General features: G+C 43.7%; 1 pseudogene; it reads left to right on the top strand.

The window, feature by feature from the left end:
- The first annotated feature begins 1,398 nt into the window (after window positions 1-1,398).
- On the top strand, window positions 1,399-13,239 carry LOC139471015 (uncharacterized; annotated as a pseudogene).
- The last annotated feature ends 529 nt before the right edge of the window (window positions 13,240-13,768 follow it).

The following is a 13,768-nucleotide window of genomic DNA, read 5'->3' as shown; positions in this document are numbered from 1 at the left end:
ATTGCTTCGTCGTGCCTGATATTTGCACATTGTTTTATATTTTATCACAGACACTGAGTTCATAGTTTAACGGGATCGGGTGGTCAGGCCCATTGACTTGCGGAGATGGATGTTCATGATGTCACTCACTGGATTGACACGCACGCACGCACGCACGCACGCACGCACGCACGCACGCACGCACGCCCGCCCGCCCGCACGCACGCACACACACACACACGCACACACACAGACACACTGCATGCACGTCGCTATGCACCTCGCCTCACCTCGTTCGTTTGAAACAACAAACCAACATATATTTGCATCATTGAATAATGTCTGCTGCTCCCCCAGACTGATCACTACACCTGATGATGACAGTGTTTTAAGTGACCGTGGCTAATCTCCATTCTCGTGGGATAACACGAGACGAATTTGTTCTCTACCATGGTAACAACTGCCTGAGGATTCTGCCAAGAACGACAAGTGTCGCTCATAGTATTGATAAACATTTATCATCAGTTACAGATAGGTGTCTTGTTAGATTATTCTCTCATCTCCAGGAGGTGGAGACGGCCCCGATCCATATACGCCGTTATTCAATTATCCCTGAGCGTAATTCTAATGGCGAATAATGAAAGACTACACGCAGTGAAACACACGTATACAGAATATGTTCGGTGTCAACTTAGAAAGTTTAAATGAATACCTATTGTTTCTTTCAAATAAGTGGATACTATCAAACGACACATACCAGCCGGGTACATGTCGCTGCTAAGATACCCGTCATATACCCTGTCTGATACATTCCAACTATATAGATACCCGTCATGTATACCCCGTCTGTTACAATCCACTACACATATACCCATCATATACCCTGTCTGTTACAATCCAAGTGCACAGATACCCGTCATATACCCCGTCCGATACAATCCACAACACAGATACCCGTCATATAACCCCTCTGATACATTCCAACTACATAGATACCCGTCGTATACCCCGTCCGATACACTCCACTACACAGATACCCGTCGTATACCCCGTCTGATACAATCCAACTACATAAGATACCCGTCATATATCCTGACCGATACAAATCCACAACACAGATACCCGTCATATACCCCGTCTGATACAATCCAACTACATAAGATACCCGTCATATACCCCTTCTGATACAAATCCACAACACAGATACCCGTCATATACCCCTTCTGATACAAATCCACAACACAGATACCCGTCATATACCCCGTCTGATACAATCCTACTACACAGATACCCGTCATATACCCCGTCTGATACAATCCACAACACAGATACCCGTCATATACCCCGTCTGATACAATCCCACAACATAGATACCCACCATATACCCTGTCTGTTGCAATCCACTGTATACTGATACAAATGGACTTTGGTGGACTAGCCCCTGTTGTGACGTCACATCATAATGTCATGAGCCCCGTAGAGCCCTGCGTGTGGATTCTAGTGGAAGTAGGGGCGGTCGGGTAGCCTAGTGGTTAAAGCGTTAGCTCGTCACACCAAGGCCCGGGTTCGAATTCCGACATGGGTATAATGTGTGAAGCCCATTTCTGGTGTCCCCCGCCGTGATATTGCTGGAATATTGCTAAAGGCGGCGTAAAACCAAACTCACTCACTCACTCTAGTGGAAGTAACTTCGGAGAGGTGTATACGTGAATACCCGACCATATATACCCGTATATACCTGCGTATCAGTATCATTCATTATTTAAAAGTGATTGTACCATATGTTCCCGTGTCTTTTTCAGGTGAACAATTGACTTGTCTTTGCATGTGTTTGTGACACAGTGGGTAGCCTTTTCGCGAACATCTGGTATCATAACTATTGGATAGTGATTTATTGTACAGACACAGACTGACGTAGAAGTAAATACGGACGCGCGTCACGGATACGAAGCGAAAAAAACCGTGTGATCCCAGCTTAACATTTTCTGATGTTTTTAAAAAAATTCTGATTCTGACACAAAGCAAGTAGATATCTTGAAGCAGAGATAACTAGCTACCACTCTTTGAGTGGCTGATGCCACTGACTCGATATAAAGTTCGTCAACAGATCAGGTGGCCACAGCATGCACGAGCAATAGTGATCACATGATCAGCCGCCATGTTGAATCTGATCAAATGCTGTTTGCCAACGACTACCTGAATTTAACGAACCGTGTGTCAATTTCCGGGATATGATTAAAGATAAACGCCAACGCACGCGCTGCTTGTGAGCGTGCATACATCAATGTATCGACTGCCTCTGATGATACGACCTAATTACAACAACCTCACATTCAGTTATAGGAGGAACTGAAAGGTGAACATCACTACTATTAACAAGTGGGATATATTTCCTGGACCAAACTACATGTCCGTCAATAGAATATACACTACTGTATGCATTAGAGAAAGCCGTGTCCATGTCCCAAACAACTTCCTAGAGTCGCTGGCGCCATCGTCTTCGGCATTTGGGGTATCGAGTTTAATGTGTGAGTTTCAGCATTTCACAATGGCTCACAATGTCCAATAATGTCCTTCCGTGCTAACCCCACCCCCATCCCCACCACCACCCACCCACTCTACCCACACACGCACACACCACCCTGATCCACGACTAGCATCCAATTTCTCCTTTGTTCACCCCTGAATCACGAATACCAGTATTATTTTTTAAATGGTGAATCTGGGAACCAATTCGTCCTCTTACAACACTGAACAGAACACTGCAGAGCTGCAGAACAGTGCAGAACCTCGAATACCCTCGAAATAGACCCCAAATCCCTCGTACCGGGCCGGCGAAATGGGGTTTAACGTCGCCTCCAAGGTTATTGCACTTATATAGCCATGTGCATGCACGTGTGTGTTTGTGTGGCTGCTTGTACTAGTCCGGACTGATGCCGATTTATAGTGCTAGCTCACTGAGATACCATGCCGCAGTTTAACATGAATACCCCACTCAGACACAGTATACTGACTCCGAGCCGACCAGTCCTTGTTGGAGCCCCTTAATGCCGAGCGCCAGGAAAGGTAACAACAAGTACCATCTTTTAACGTCTTTTGGTATGACGCGGCCGGGCGGACGCTCAACCATAAGACCACGGAGGCGATCCCGTTTACTAGGGGTGGCAGCCTCAGGAACGGTAGTGAGTGAGTGAGTGAGTGAGTGAGTGAGTGGGTATGATTTTACGCTGCTTTAAGGAATGGTAGTACAGATAATTTAGTAAACAAACAATTAAAATAAAACAATAAACCTATGAACAAATAGTTGGAAATAAGTAATAGAATATAAAAAGAATAGGATTCTATAATATTAATTTGGCTATACCTGAGCCTTTACTCCACATATGGACGACATTCGGTTCCAGGCAGGGCAGGATCAGATTGCGAATTTGTATCTTTAGAATGTCTGAAATAGTCCAGCTACAGAAACCACTGGCTTGTGTTTCTAGCTCTTTAACAAACACCTGCGCAATATACATCGAATACTGCCAGGGATCGTGTGAGCATCTTTATAACGCGTACACAATGTGGATTGATGGGGTTGCAAGCACTTGGAACATGAACATGGAATGATAGCTGACAGTAATCTCTCACTTCGAAACTAAATATGACATCTTCAGACAATGATCTTGGAAGCACTTGTTTAACGACAGTGAGTATGTACATGTACATGTATGTGTGTGGGGGTGAGTGTTAAGGAAGCATTAAATAGTGTTTCGGTCATATATCATCGTCATCTTGTTTGGAAAATGGGAGTGAGTTCGGTGTTACGCCGCTTTTAGCAATATCCCAGCAATATCACGGCGTGGGATGCCAGAAATGAGCTTCACCCATTGTACCGGGAATCGAACCGGGGTCTTCGACGTGACGAGCGAACGCGTAAACCACGAGGCCACTAAGCCACCCGACCGCCCCTTGTTTGGAAGAAACTCAGGATTTTGACGTTTTCCAATTTGAGCAATATCCCAGCAATATCACGGCGTGGGATGCCAGAAATGAGCTTCACCCATTGTACCGGGAATCGAACCCGGGTCTTCGGCGTGACGAGCGAACGCGTAAACCACGAGGCCACTAAGCCACCCGACCGCCCCTTGTTTGGAAGAAACTCAGGATTTTGACATTTTCCAATTTGATGAAACCCCATATGTTGAGAAACCAAGAAAACTAATTAACGCGAATGTGGAAGTCTGACCGACGATCAAATTTTTCTTGAAACCTAAGGGGCCGATTGATTAAAGATATATTTTCACAGAGACAGTTTGTTATTTTTGACAAAACATTATTTGTCATGGTCACAATAATAATAATACACATTACAAGCAAGGCGTTCAGTATCTCATGCAATCTATTCTAAAAGGACTAAACACAAACGTAGGGGGAAGGACCCATCTTGGGGTGGGCGACGGGTGGGGTGGTGGAGACGGGTAGAAGGAGGGGGATACAGTCGGTTAGGAGGAGGGACACAGTAAGTTGGAAGGGGACACAGTAAGTTGGAAGGTGTACAGTTAGTTGGAAGGGTGTACAGTAAGTTGGAAGGGTGTACAGTAAGTTGGAAGGGTGTACAGTAAGTTGGAAGGTGTACAGTTAGTTGGAAGGGTGTACAGTAAGTTGGAAGGTGTACAGTTAGTTGGAAGGTGTACAGTTAGTTGGAAGGGTGTACAGTAAGTTGGAAGGGTGTACAGTAAGTTGGAAGGTGTACAGTTAGTTGGAAGGGTGTACAGTAAGTTGGAAGGTGTACAGTTAGTTGGAAGGGTGTACAGTAAGTTGGAAGGGTGTACAGTAAGTTGAAAGGGTGTACAGTAAGTTGGAAGGTGTACAGTTAGTTGGAAGGGTGTACAGTAAGTTGGAAGGTGTACAGTTAGTTGGAAGGGTGTACAGTAAGTTGGAAGGGTGTACAGTAAGTTGGAAGGTGTACAGTAAGTTGGAAGGTGTACAGTAAGTTGGAAGGTGTACAGTAAGTTGGAAGGGTGTACAGTAAGTTGGAAGGGTGTACAGTAAGTTGGAAGGGTGTACAGTAAGTTGCAAGGTGTACAGTAAGTTGGAAGGTTTACAGTAAGTTGGAAGGGTTTACAGTAAGGTGGAAGGGTGTACAGTAAGTTGGAAGGTGTACAGTTAGTTGGAAGGGTGTACAGTAAGTTGGAAGGGTGTACAGTTAGTTGGAAGGGTGTACAGTAAGTTGGAAGGGTGTACAGTAAGTTGGAAGGGGATACAGTAAGTTGGAAGGTGTACAGTAAGTTGGAAGGGTGTACAGTAAGTTGGAAGGTGTACAGTAAGTTGGAAGGTGTACAGTAAGTTGGAAGGGTGTACAGTAAGTTGGAAGGTGTACAGTAAGTTGGAAGGTGTACAGTAAGTTGGAAGGTGTACAGTAAGTTGGAAGGGTGTACAGTAAGTTGGAAGGTGTACAGTTAGTTGGAAGGGTGTACAGTAAGTTGGAAGGGTGTACAGTAAGTTGGAAGGGGATACAGTAAGTTGGAAGGTGTACAGTAAGTTGGAAGGGTGTACAGTAAGTTGGAAGGGGACACAGTAAGTTGGAAGGTGTACAGTTAGTTGGAAGGGTGTACAGTAAGTTGGAAGGGTGTACAGTAAGTTGGAAGGTGTACAGTAAGTTGGAAGGGTGTACAGTAAGTTGGAAGGGTGTACAGTAAGTTGGAAGGGGACACAGTAAGTTGGAAGGTGTACAGTTAGTTGGAAGGGTGTACAGTAAGTTGGAAGGGTGTACAGTAAGTTGGAAGGTGTACAGTAAGTTGGAAGGTGTACAGTAAGTTGGAAGGGTGTACAGTAAGTTGGAAGGTGTACAGTAAGTTGGAAGGTGTACAGTAAGTTGGAAGGGGATACAGTAAGTTGGAAGGGTGTACAGTAAGTTGGAAGGTGTACAGTTAGTTGGAAGGGTGTACAGTAAGTTGGAAGGTGTACAGTTAGTTGGAAGGGTGTACAGTAAGTTGGAAGGGTGTACAGTAAGTTGGAAGGGTGTACAGTAAGTTGGAAGGGTGTACAGTAAGTTGGAAGGTGTACAGTTAGTTGGAAGGGTGTACAGTAAGTTGGAAGGGTGTACAGTTAGTTGGAAGGGTGTACAGTAAGTTGGAAGGTGTACAGTTAGTTGGAAGGGTGTACAGTAAGTTGGAAGGGTGTACAGTAAGTTGGAAGGGTGTACAGTAAGTTGGAAGGTGTACAGTTAGTTGGAAGGGTGTACAGTAAGTTGGAAGGGTGTACAGTTAGTTGGAAGGGTGTACAGTAAGTTGGAAGGTGTACAGTAAGTTGGAAGGGTGTACAGTAAGTTGGAAGGTGTACAGTTAGTTGGAAGGGTGTACAGTAAGTTGGAAGGGTGTACAGTAAGTTGGAAGGGTGTACAGTAAGTTGGAAGGGTGTACAGTAAGTTGGAAGGGGATACAGTAAGTTGGAAGGGTGTACAGTAAGGTGGAAGGGTTTACAGTAAGTTGGAAGGGTGTACAGTAAGTTGGAAGGGTGTACAGTAAGTTGGAAGGGTGTACAGTAAGTTGGAAGGGTGTACAGTAAGTTGGAAGGGTGTACAGTAAGGTGGAAGTATGTACAGTAAGTTGGAAGGGTGTACAGTAAGTTGGAAGGGTGTACAGTAAGTTGGAAGGGTGTACAGTAAGTTGGAAGGGGATACAGTAAGTTGGAAGGGTGTACAGTAAGGTGGAAGTATGTACAGTAAGTTGGAAGGGTGTACGGTAAGTTTGAAGGGTGTACAGTAAGTTGGAAGGGTGTACAGTAAGTTGGAAGGGGATACAGTAAGTTTGAAGGGTGTAAAGTAAGTTTGAAGGGTGTACAGTAAGTTGGAAGGGTGTACAGTAAGTTGGAAGGTGTACAGTAAGTTGGAAGGGTGTACGGTAAGTTGGAAGGGGATACAGTAAGTTGGAAGGGTGTACGGTAAGTTGGAAGGGTTTACAGTAAGTTGGAAGGGTTTACAGTAAGTTGGAAGGGGATACAGTAAGTTGGAAGGGGATACAGTAAGTTGGAAGGGTGTACAGTAAGTTGGAAGGGTGTACAGTAAGTTGGAAGGGGATACAGTAAGTTGGAAGGGTTTACAGTAAGTTGGAAGGGGATACAGTAAGTTGGAAGGGTGTACGGTAAGTTGGAAGGGTTTACAGTAAGTTGGAAGGGTTTACAGTAAGTTGGAAGGGGATACAATAAGTTGGAAGGGGATACAGTAAGTTGGAAGGGGATACAGTAAGTTGGAAGGGTTTACAGTAAGTTTGAAGGGTTTACAGTAAGTTGGAAGGGTGTACAGTAAGTTGGAAGGTGTACAGTAAGTTGGAAGGGGATACAGTAAGTTGGAAGGGTGTACAGTAAGTTGGAAGGGTTTACAGTAAGTTGGAAGGGTTTACAGTAAGTTGGAAGGGGATACAGTAAGTTGGAAGGGGATACAGTAAGTTGGAAGGGGATACAGTAAGTTGGAAGGGTGTACAGTAAGTTGGAAGGGTGTACAATAAGTTGGAAGGGTGTACGGTAAGTTGGAAGGGGATACAGTAAGTTGGAAGGGAATATAGAGAAGCAGAATTAGATCTTATTTTACAAAAACAGATGTACAGATGTATACTTTTTTTTTGCATCCTTCTGTCACATGCCTGTAACCTGTTTTATATTTGTGACGTTTAATTATTAACTAAATGTCTTTGTACTCCTCGGACATTGAATACATCGGAGAGATTCTGACCACGAATGTTTGCCTTGTTCCTGGTCCTCCCCTATCATTATGTGTGGCAGCATGACATGTGCACTGCTTTTAGCCTATTAGCGCCGTAAGTATTGATTTTCTTTTTCGGTAAAAAAAGTCAGCATCTTGTTAAGTCCTGATTCCAAGCTATTTGAACTAAGGTTTTATATAAAGGAGATGTGAATAAAAACGCAAATCACGGGACGTGTCACACATTACAATATTGATGCATGCATATAAGTATTTAACTCACCTCCATGTCAAAATGTTAAGATCTGATTGGTTCATGTGATCTTGATAAACACTCCGTATTTGCCCGGCAGGTCAAGAATTTCTCAGCAAGAGAATAAATCCCTTACATCCCGCCACGAAGAAAACAGGGTGCAAGTGGATTTCTCTTGGACCTGCTATGACGCACGTTCACCCCAGCTCAGTCGAACAGCTGTTTTCCATCAATTTTCAGTTTGTTTTTATTGTGTTACATAAGCAGACTGAAACATGTTGGTAAGATTATTTCGTTGTTGCAGTATTACTTGGGGTGTATGTGGTTCTATTCTTTCCTCGTTTTGTTTTAAAACCACGAGCCTAACGCCAAAAAAACCTGTGGAACTGATACAATATATAATATATCCTTCTGAAAGACACTGAATTCCAATACCTCATGAGAGACACTGTAGTTCTTCAGCTTCTGATAGGGGGTACCCGTCTTTCCATTCCCAAAGACGTTTTACTTCCACCCCTTCTGAAAGACGCTATACTTCTCCCCCTTCTGAAAGACGCTATACCTCTTCCCTTTCTGAAAGACGCTATACTTCTCCCCCTATCTGAAAGATGCTATACTTCTTCCCCTTCTGAAAGACGCTATACGTCTTCCCCTTCTGAAAGACGCTATATTTCTCCCCTTTCTGAAAGACACCATACTTCTACCTATTTCTGAAAGACACCATACTTCTACCTATTTCTGAAAGACACTATACTTCTACCTATTTCTGAAAGACGCTATACTTCTACCTATTTCTGAAAGACGCTATACTTCTACCTATTTCTGAAAGACACCATACTTCTACCTATTTCTGAAAGACGCTATACTTCTACCTATTTCTGAAAGACACCATACTTCTACCTATTTCTGAAAGACACCATACTTCTACCTATTTCTGAAAGACACTATACTTCTACCTATTTCTGAAAGACACCATACTTCTACCTATTTCTGAAAGACGCTATACTTCTACCTATTTCTGAAAGACGCTATACTTCTACCTATTTCTGAAAGACACCATACTTCTACCTATTTCTGAAAGACGCTATACTTCTACCTATTTCTGAAAGACACCATACTTCTACCTATTTCTGAAAGACACCATACTTCTACCTATTTCTGAAAGACGCTATACTTCCACCGCTTCTGTGATGTGCGTAGACGCTAAACTTCAATAATTATATACGATAATGGTAGACAGGCCTCAATCATATTTCCGGCTGTCAAGAGCTGTTGAATAAAAATGATAACAATCACCATTTACCGGACACTCTTACGGTTTATGATACATACTCCAGTGAAGCAATAACTAATCTTAATAGTGTAGCAATATGAGCATCCATTTTGTGAATGGAAGTTCGCGCATTATAAATGCACATATCATTGTATGGTTTTGGAGACAAAACGTGCACAAACTACGTCAATACTAATCCCATGAAACCAGTGACAGGATGGGTCCAATGTAGAACAGCTTTCCAATTACACTTGGAATCAGCTATGTTGTGACGAGATTACTATTTGCGTTGATGTGATGCGGCTTCAGATCTTATATACGATGCTGGTCCAAATACGTTATTCTTTTATCGAGCTGCCCTGGCTAACCTCGTTGGCTTGTAGCGTATTTCCGGACTCCAGCCATCAGCCAATCGTTGCCAAGTGTGAAAGGAAACAACCAATCACAGCACTTACTGGAAGCAAGCAGCCAATGGGAATACACGCTATTGAGAAGATGACACTAACAGCTTGGTTCCTTCCTACGGGTACTCGAACAAACGGCCTGGAAATGTGCGTGTTAAGTGATCAGTTAAGCTTCATTATTTATGAGATCAACCTGTTTTTGTTAAAGTGAACGTGACGAGTCAACATAGACCCGACAAAATGCTTCCGCGCAGATTCACAAACAATATCCAGACTTCAAAGCCTCTGAGTGAAACAGGAAGTGACGCCATCTTGGAACTCTCGACTGTACAAATCCGGAAGACTTGAAAGAGAGCAACTATTGATCATAGTTGGTAGGCCGAGCAGTCGGAGAGAGCAGTCTCTAGCAGAGCAGTAGGAGAGAAGCCCCAATCTCGAGCAGAGCAGTAGGAGAGAGGCCCAGTCTCTTGTAGAGAAGTGGGAGGGACGCCCCAGCGTCTAGGAGAGCAGTAGGAAAGAGTCCCAGTCTCTAGTAGAGGAGTGGGAGGGAGGTCCAAGTGTCTAGCTGATCAGTGGTAGGGAGGTCCCAGTGTCTAGCAGAGCAGTAGGTGGGAGGCTCCATTCTCTAGCAGAGCAGTAGGAGAGAAATCCGAATGTCTAGCAGAGCAGTGGTAGGGAGGTCCCAGTCTCTAGAAGAGCAGTAGTAGGAAGGCCCCAGTGTCTAGCAGAGCAGTTGTAGAGACGCTCTAGTCTCTAGTAGAGCAGTGGTAGGGAGGATCCAGTCTCTTGTAGAGCAGTGGTAGGGAGGCTCAAGTGTCTAGCAGAGCAGTAGGTGGGAAGCCCCAGTATCTAGCACAGCAGTGGTAGGGAGGCCCCAGTGTCTAGCAGAGCAGTAGGAGAGAAGCCCCAGTGTCTAGCAGAGCAGTTGGAGAGAAGCCCCAGCGTCTAGCAGAGGAGTGGGAGTGAGGCCCCAGTGTCTAGCAGAGCAGTAAGTGAAAAACCCCAGTGTCTAGCAGAGCAGTAGGAGAGAAGCCCTAGCGTCTAGCAGAGCAGTTGGAGAGAGGCCCCAGTGTCTAGCAGAGCAGTCGGAGTGAGGCCCCAGTGTCTAGCAGAGCAGTAGGTGGGGGGCCCCAGTCTCTTGCAGAGCAGTAGGTGAGAAACCCCAGTGTCTAGAAGGGCAGTGGGAGGGAAATTCCAGTCTCTGGCACAGCAGGAGGGACGTCGCATTCGCCAGCAAACGGCCTCAGTGCGAACGGGATGCACAGTGGGTGAAGATAGGCAAAGTCGGTCGCGGACAGTAGTTGGATGGGTGCCCGCGTTCAAGAGATTCCTGAGAGTTTCTAGAGCTTCGGTCCTGCCCCACACTGAATCGCATGGCACACATGGGGTGTCTCCTTGGGCAAGTGACTTTGTTCGAAATGAAACTCTGTTCACCCAGCAGTGAGTGGGTACCCGGTAGGATAAGATGGTAATGTGACTGTTAAGTTTCTAGCACCTCACAAGCAGCATGGGTAGTATACTCCCCAAGGAGCTGAGAATAAAAATCGAGTGCTCACTGATCCATTGACCGGGGTAATAATAGTTTGTGCTTTGAGCATCCATCTTGTGTATGGACTCTAGAGCAATATAAATATGCAAACTATTTTGTCTACACCGATAAAATATTATATGAATTAATCCTCCCTTATTATTTTCAACAAATTCAACAAATCAACAGTCCAACCAGAAACCCATCAATCATTCAACATTCAAAATCATGCTCGTTCACGATAGCAGTACCGCATGGACACACCTTCGGCACCACATGGTAGTTCATTATCTCACAGTTATGCATGGCCCACCTATTGCTACAGTCTGCATTTCACGTTAATCACCCTATCGTTTAATGTTAGATATGTCCCCAGAACAGAGGACCGCTGTTTGAGACGAGTTCACCTGTTCTTCTGATCTATCCTTACATCATCTGTCCTACACGATCTATCCTTCATCATCTGTCCTACACGATCTATCCTTCAACATCTGTCCTACACGATCTATCCTTCATCATCTGTCCTACACGATCTATCCTTCAACATCTGTCCTACACGATCTATCCTTCATCATCTGTCCTACACGATCTATCCTTCATCATCTGTCCTACACGATCTATCCTTCATCATCTGTCCTACACGATCTATCCTTCATCATCTGTCCTACACGATCTATCCTTCAACATCTGTCCTACACGATCTATCCTTCAACATCTGTCCTACACGATCTATCCTTCATCATCTGTCCTACACGATATATCCTTCATCATCTGTCCTATGCGATCTATCCTTCATCATATGTACTGCCCTACATGATCTTTCCCAAAGTCCAGTGTCCACCCTTGCCGAACTAGGCTGAAATTATGGAATTGTATTTTGGCTGGACTAACGAGTGTTTGCATTGTCTAATCAAAATCGCGTAACTTAATCAACAGATTTCGTTCGTTGCATGATTTGCAATGCATGTGTACGGCCAACTTAGCGTCAACATATACTTTACAAATCGTTTCATGTTTTAATCAAGGTGCTCACGTGATTTGATGCACTTTTCGAAGTAAGACCCGTTTTGTTACAATACAGATCTTGATTATCGGTCCTATCTTCACTGGTCGCCGCAATTTTGTTTGAAGCAAATGCAAGTGATATGAGTGATGGAATCTGGTTGGTCAGGAACACAAGCGACATAACTCGCAAAAGCCACTGTGGCGCTACAATCGAGCCTGGAAATTCCAGCCTAGTTCAGCAAGTGTGGAAACTGGAATTTTACATTCAATTAACTCCCTTGCCTGGAGAAGATGGATCTGTGCTACATGATCTACCCTACATGATCTATCTAATCCATGGTCTGTCCTACATGCCTACAACGTAACTGGTTATAGATTCGTTGAGAGACATGAATCACAGCCCACCATACAATTCATCCTTTCGGCCCAATTGCCATCCGTGAATGGTACAATTCCATACAAGGTTTTGACCCAACATGCCCAGTTATGTTTCTGTAAACCTTTCATGGATATTGTGGCAGTAGGAAGTCAAACTAATATAAGATTGATTTATGAAAAGATTTCTATTTCTACCAGGAGAGGGTGCAAAGTGTCATATGATGTGAACCGTCCGGGGAAATATGTTCCATAAATAACGGAATATGATGGTCGATACGCAGGAAGATGTTATCGATAATCTGAATGAACCTGTCAGAACGTATATTTGAAGGGTTTTTTACTTTTCGTGTCATCGGTATTATCCCTACTCACAACCGGCAAACGGTAGCTTACCGATTTACTGTTGTTGAAATATATATTTATCTAGATAGCATTACATGGTAAAAGTCCAGCCCAGAAAATCCTCCACTTTCACATGGTTCAGCAATTTCACTGGAAAACAGTGACGAACATTTACACAAACCCTGATGACAACTATAACATGATTAACACCACTTCAGATTAATACCTGATGCTGAGAATAAGTTCACAATGGGTGTGTTATTTCAGTTTGATGTCGCTTATTTCAGTATTTCAGTTCCACTTGTGGGAGCTTTTAAAGACGGGATGTTGCGGGAGTTTCTGAACATCTGTGTTGGATTTTCGGACGGGACATTGAGAGAGTTTCTGAAGTAATCTTGCGGGGGGTTCTGATGAAATGTTGTGGGAGTTTCTGAAAGACTCTTTCGAGAGAATCTGAAGGAATATTGCGGCAGCTTTTGGCGGAATATTGCGGCAGCTTTTGGCGGAATGTTGCGGGAGGTTCTGAATACTGTCTCGCGGTATTTGCTATCTCCTGTTATCGGATTTTCCGTTTTGAGGGAATTTCTAAAGTGTTGAAGTGATGTTGCTGAAGCTACAGGTGTCCGTGTAAACATGGAAATATCATAACAGTCTTTGAAAGACGTTTAGAAGTGGTAAGAACATGAGGACAGTGAACACATATTGTTGTTGTTATTATTATTATTATTATTATTATCATTATTATTATTATTATTATTATTATTATTATTATTATTTTGTGTAAATGGTTAATCTTTCACAGAAATGTTTTTTTCTTGAAAAACGTTTCTCAAAGAACAACAATCCAAGGAAACACATGCCGTCTCTTAGCGACATCAGATATTGTCTCGCTAGTTAAAGTGTATTGACATTCGTTGCCTTC

Source organism: Haliotis cracherodii, unplaced genomic scaffold, assembly GCF_022045235.1.
Source record: "Haliotis cracherodii isolate W230 unplaced genomic scaffold, xgHalCrac1.p SCAF_21, whole genome shotgun sequence".
Classification (NCBI taxonomy): domain Eukaryota; kingdom Metazoa; phylum Mollusca; class Gastropoda; order Lepetellida; family Haliotidae; genus Haliotis; species Haliotis cracherodii.
Note: the sequence above shows the minus strand (reverse complement) of the source record. Positions and strands in the feature narration are given on the sequence as shown.